Here is a 6,550-nt window from a genome sequence, read left to right as displayed (position 1 = left end):
CTTCCTTCACCATGTCTCCGGCTTGCTGTGTGCCGTATCATCTTGAGGATCCTTGACTGGTCTAAAATTAAATCAGCTAATTAGAAACAAGTCTGTTAGTCCAGAGTGCCACCTTAGATTTTTTTTTTTTTTTTTAGAATGAAACGAGGTGGCTCTTCAAAATGCCCTTTTGGCGACATTTACATCATTTATTCATGTGCTTGAGGAGTGTGTTGGTCTACATCAAAGGACTTAATTATGTCCAAGGAGGCCCAGAGATGAGTCAAAGACCTCACACACCATCAGATGGAATCCGACACTTGTGAGCAACAAATCAGCCTTGCTTCATTTCACAGTGTAACAAACACTACAGGTCTTCTGGCTCATCTTTGCTATTCACTGTTATAATAAAAAAACAACAATTTGCAAACTATCAAATTTGAAAAGGAAATAAAATGTTCCTCAGTTATTTCTGACCAACATGAATGGATTCAGAGGACGTAATCTTTGGATTACACGGCTACAAAATGAGATGTCATGCAGAAAAGTGTGAATTTTCTTCTAAAATAAAAAAAAAAAAAAAAGATATACACAATCTCAAAACTACAGAAAGGCTTTAAGAATGGCGTTATTGTAATATCGAGCAAGACTACAGAGGTGTTTAAAAACAAGCACCTCAGAATACATTTTACAGCCAAAAGGCAGCACGTACGACTATTTTAATCCTTTAAAATGTGCATTTTAGGTGCTGTCTATCTGAAAATTAGGTATTTTGGGACCTTCAAGCAACAAAACGTTACAAAGAAGGAAGAAAACAGCACAAGGGTAGGAAATCTGATAACATGTTTGAAGCACACACCATTCTTGGGTTTCATCATGCTGACAGCTTAGAGTGAGGAGAAATAATTAAGGATCTGATCCACAGTGACCTGTATTCGATGGACCTCTTCAGACCATTTGAGGGCAGGGAGAGGGCACACTTCGTCTAATACAGGTACAGAAGGTGGAGGACCAAGGAAAATGACAATTCAGAAAACTGTTCAAAGTAACCTAGACAAGCAATATAACAGATTCCAGACAGATGAATTTGAGAATATTAGAAGTGATGATAGTGTGATGCGATGATTAGATTTGGAAAAAGGCGCTTCTCATAGCTCACCACAGGCCGAAAAGTTGAGAAAATCTATTTAGGCCATATGTTTGGCTATGAATGTGCTTTAAGTCAAAAAAAAAAAAAAAAAAGACTCGGTCCTGTGTAAAAAAAAAAAAAAAGGAAACGCTTTAGTTTTTGTTTTGTTTTTTTAGGAAAACTAGGCAGGTTTTAAGGAACTTTAAAAAATAAAAACGTATTTAAAAACAAACCATTATCTACAGAATGTTCTTCTCTTACATTATTGGCAGCAAAAAACTAAAACTGTAGCAATTTCTATTGATATATTAAAGGACTGTGATTGCCTGAAATCCATCTATTGGCTAGTCAGAATATACATACATACATACATATAGTCACTTTCTAAATGTAAAAATCTCAATAAAAATGTGCATAAACAACTTTAGGCAATCAAAATCTTTATTTATTCAGCAGAAATCATTTCGAATGTATAAAGATTTCCACAAAAAGAATTGCCTTATCAAAAGCAAATTTTCATTTAACAAAAATTTTCCCCTGAATCAGTTACAATGAAGTGAACAATACAAATATACATTAATAAACTCCTTGACCAAAACCCCACAAAAGTAAACATGGAAATCTGTCCATTGTTACTCTCTCTGCCCAGCCCTGCAGAGACCTGCACTTCAGACACTGTCTGCCTGCCTAAGTCGTGCCTGTATGAAGGGACTTAGAGTGAGGGGCCTTATTGATCGTCTTCTATGAGTGAAGTCCAGGCATTAGTTCCAGCAGGGCGAGTAGACAGCTGTCCGTGAGCCACTCTACTGGGCCTACATAGCAGGGCTGAGTGGAGCCGGGATGTGCACCTTTGATTTTGATCTCCCCAACATCACTTCTATTGACCGACGCACTGTCCTGTGCTTTACTTGCTGAGAGAAGCACTTGCTGAGGCCTAGCTGGAAGTCCAGGCACAAGCCACCATTGCATTATCCGGGTTTCTGTTGACAAGCTTGTGATGATGAATCTTCCATGGTCTGCTGAGACCTAACCCTAATCACTGCTGTCATCTACTGGCAACTGCCATATCCACTGACCACAGCAATCACAAGTTGGGTTATCGTGGCACACAGGGCTGGAATTCCAGTGTTTGTTATCTAGCTGTATATGTGCGCTCTGCGCTCTCCGAAGTTAGACACAAAGGTCAATCTGTAGTGAGAACAGCTCACTCTTCCTTCTGTCCTTATTTAAACATTTTTTGATGAGCAGAAACTTTTCTTGGCAGCTTATTTTGTCCGTCTCATTAGTTTTGGCAAATAAAATTAACATTATTTCTAAAGTGCCAACATTTCAATCAAAACTAAATGACCACCAGTGAAGTATGATTTATTGGTTTTAGTGGTTTTGAGAACTTCAAGGATAATGTTTAAATGTTTCCGTTAATAATTTCAGAAAAATGCTCAAGAAATGTTTAATAAGGAATTTTGCATGACTGCGGCTTGTAAAAAGGCTGTATCAGTGAGTCTGTTGATGGTTGGTGACATCAATATGTAGCGTTTCCTATCTTCAGTGGCAGCCCAGTTGCCTTAACTTGTTTATTTAAAGACTGATAGTGTCATTAGAGGCTTACCACTTGATCTCACGTCACAAGCTTGCTCGCTCCTGTTCTCACTGAGACTAAGAGGAACAATCTTCGTGTATCCTGTTTCATCGTGGCGTCTTAAACAGTCGCACCTGTGCACAGAACCAAAGGGAAAGCACATTGATCCATTATTAATCATCTTTTATTCACAAAAAATAATGTTCCACCCAAAAACTGACAATCCTAAAATACTGACGGCCTGTGATGAACACAATCAGTGGTAGGTTCTGCCATCTAGTGGTTACTACATGGATTGCAACTACAAAACAAGGCCTTAAAATGCATCCAAAATTTTCAGCACCCCAAACTTTTAATTACATTTCCCACTTCTGTATTTTTCAAGGTAACTATAATGCACCCAAAGCCTCTCATCAGTCTATAAAGCCCATTGATTCTCCATTTGCCCACCATTACTGGATGACAGCATTTGTCTTGCTCTCAGCAGCCTTCGGCCCTCCTCGTAGTCGTCTTGGTCCACACTGATCAGCAGGCGGACACCCTCTGTGCCCGCTGCCATCCTCAGAGAGTCAGTAATGAAGACTCCCTTCAGAGCCTCCAACAGAGCTCCGCTCAGGTAGTCGCCCCAGAAGGCCTCCAGGTTGTCCAGTTCTGTAAACTTGATGTCGCAGACGATGGAACCCAAGTCTCGTGCGCGCAGCAGTGAGTTGGCTTGACTAAACAACTCAAACTGCCTCTCCAGTGGCTGCCGCTTGTCCGAGGAGACACCATCCCGGAGCGCCGACTCATGCTCCAGGTATTCAGCCCGGACACGTAGGCGGATGTCTGATAATGGTAGAGGGAGGAGGAAATAGTGGCGGAGAAAGGGGTGAAGAGAGAGTGAAGGGTGAAAGTAGTCAATGGGAGAGGAGCAAGTAAATAATGTGGGTTAAAAAAAAAAAAAGTGACAGTCAGGAAAGGGTGAAAGGAAAGAGAGCAAAAGAAGATCGCAGTGCAAGTGAGGAAAGATGATGGAAAAGTGAACAGCAGAAGTCAGAGGGGATAGGTCCACACAACAGATGGACAAGGAGGGGTCATGAAGTCAAAACAAAAGAAAGAGACAGAGGAACATGACAAAATTATTACCAGTCAGTATATTCAGGTTAATGCATTACATTCAGCAAGGATTTAAGAGTTTAACAGAGTTCCCAAAAGGAGAGTCTACAGGGTGAGTTCGAACGGGACTGGAAATTTTTACAATGAATTACTTCCAAGATATTTCTTTTGATCAAATCCTTACAGGACAGCAAATATAATGGAGCAGCAGGGTGGAGCAAACTGTTAAATGTGCAGGCCACTGAAGCTAGACCATCCCAACTGTGTGCATTGTGGTGCTATATACAGCCAGTTCGTATTGGTGAGAAAGGATTCAGAGCACTGAAAGAAACACTCCTCAGCTGATCCAGTAGTGTACTTCCTTTTCCTGCCCGGCAATTTGATCGTATTGGATATTATTGTGAGCAGTGACTAAAATGACAGAATCAGAGGAAGCTGGTGAATGAGAATTTTCAGTAGGACAGCCTGAGCGGTTCACATAAATCATGGCTGTGGCATTCATGTAATAAATACATTCAAATGAACTTGACACCCTGAGCCAATATGTTACGAGTAATGAAAACAAAACTCAGCAGTGCCAAGCCCCGGAGTGGCTTTTTGTTCCAGCCCGATGCTTAAAAACATCGGATTAATTCATCAAGATGCTTAATGCTGAGAACAGATAGCTTCTGGAGTTCCGCAGTAACAGAATTGGTGGTCATGCAACAGCACAGCGAGAAATATTAGAGGATACATACTGTACTGAGCAAGAGCAACGCTGAGATCATCCCCCATGTCAATATTCCAGAGCTCCAAGTGGAAACCAGCGGCTGAAGACTTTTGCTGCAACAAAAATCCATCCCTCCCACTCAAGCCCCTTCAGTAGACGTAAACAGCATTTACCACCAGTGACATCCATTTTTCCAGAAACATTCTCATCAGTGTCTCATTGCAAAGCTGTGAACAGAGCTTCTGCCAGGAGGTTTTAAAGTGATAATTGCATTCCAATTTATGTAGAGTCCAGCCCAGCCAAAAATGTATTGGACTCTCTCAGTGAAACTTCACAAAAGGACCAATTAGATACAAACAAACAAAAAAGTAAATCTGTCTGACTTAGACTGAAAATACAATCTAGAAAATGTTACATTAGCTTTAAATATTAGATAACCTGAAACACGTATTTTTGGCAGAGTGGGATGGTTTTTGTCACTTAACAGAACTGTGCTCATATTGTGACTCTGATTGCAGGACAATGACCAGGTTCTCAGTGAAGCACACAAGGACCTTATTGGCCTTAACATGAGTAGCCTTCAAGGTCTGAACCAAGTTAACAATACAGCAGCTGCTTTTCCACTGATAAATGGTCCGCGTGTCAACTCAAGAGTCACGTCCACACACTTTGCAGCCATATTTTGTTTGGGGCTACGGGGAATAGCAAACGACTCGAGAGGGATTAAGTTTGGAAAATGCCAACATTAGAAATGCAAATGTTGAATTAAGGCATCGATTTTGCATCTCTTAACATTTGTAGACGAATGATACACAAACACTGACTTTTGCATTCATGCTTCATAAGTCTGTAATTAGATTACTATAAAAACAGAAAATTGGCTCAAGGGGGACACTTAATCAATAAGGTTTAAGAAATGTTTAAAATATGCTGGGTTGGAAATAAGGTCCAATTGGAAACCCACCTGCAGAAGGAGATCGTTTAATTTACACTCTAGCTTGCTCACACACAAAAAAAATTAAATTTAAGATTAGAAATAAGATTTGTCTTCAGAGAGGCATTATGGTACAAGAATGTGACATTTTACAGAAAGCATTTGGTTTGTAATTTACCAACTAACAGACCATCTCTGTGTAACAACATCTTAAAGACCAAAACCTGCGAAACCAAATCCCCTTGGTTCTGGTCAATCTATCGACAACACAAACAGATACAATTTCGACACATAAGAAAATAGAAAAGTCTCGTCACACCACAGATCATGACTGTTATTAAAGAACGTAGAGCCTCTATACCAAGTATTTATCCTGATTTTTTCATGTTTTATTAACATTACAAACACTACAAACATGAATTGGGCATTCTAAAGTATTGTTTAGCGAAACGGTACAAAAAAGTGCTAAAATGACAATACTCTCAAATGCAATACAATCAGTCATAAAAAAAATGCTTATCTGTCTAGTGTATGTGTACTCAAACACTCAGTGTTAGTACAACATTTAGTGAGGAAGAGCACTAAGAGACCAACGAAAACTCAGCATGACTGAGATGGCAGACACTGTGGACAAAGCCAAACTGGACAAATGTAGAGAACGTTGGAAAAAATAAAGAAATGAAAGTGGTAGACTCCAAGTGGAAGCAGATTTTATGCTCGGAAAAATAAAGCTACTGTTTTGGAATTTTGTTGTCTACATTCACCTCAGGTCTGTCGCTTCTCACCACCAGAAACATAGTATCCCCATAAACGGTGGCTACATCATGCTGCGGGGATGCTTCGCTGCAGCAGCTTTATTGCTTGTGAAGGTAAGACTGTAAATTGAATGCAGCAAAACTCAGAAATCCTAATGGAAAACCCGCTGCAGTCTGTGACTTGGATTTATTTTTCTGCCCAATAATCTATAAATTTGTACAGATTTGCTTTTACTGTCACAAAGTCCTTATTTGTTTTTCAGTGATGAAAATGCATCCACTGTGTTTTAGTGGTGTAAAGAAATAAAAACATAAACACGTCCAAGGTAGAGGGAATGAAAACACCTTCAGTCACTGTAAATATCTGCTC

The 6,550-nt window shown here is 39.8% G+C and overlaps 1 pseudogene; it reads right to left on the bottom strand.

The window, feature by feature from the left end:
• Positions 1–2,853: 2,853 nt before the first annotated feature.
• Positions 2,854–3,609, bottom strand: LOC103362698 (death effector domain-containing protein pseudogene; annotated as a pseudogene).
• Between the last annotated feature and the right edge of the window lie 2,941 nt (positions 3,610–6,550).

This window comes from Stegastes partitus, unplaced genomic scaffold (assembly GCF_000690725.1).
Source record: "Stegastes partitus isolate 25-593 unplaced genomic scaffold, Stegastes_partitus-1.0.2 Scaffold595, whole genome shotgun sequence".
NCBI lineage: Eukaryota > Metazoa > Chordata > Actinopteri > Pomacentridae > Stegastes > Stegastes partitus.
Note: the sequence above shows the minus strand (reverse complement) of the source record. Positions and strands in the feature narration are given on the sequence as shown.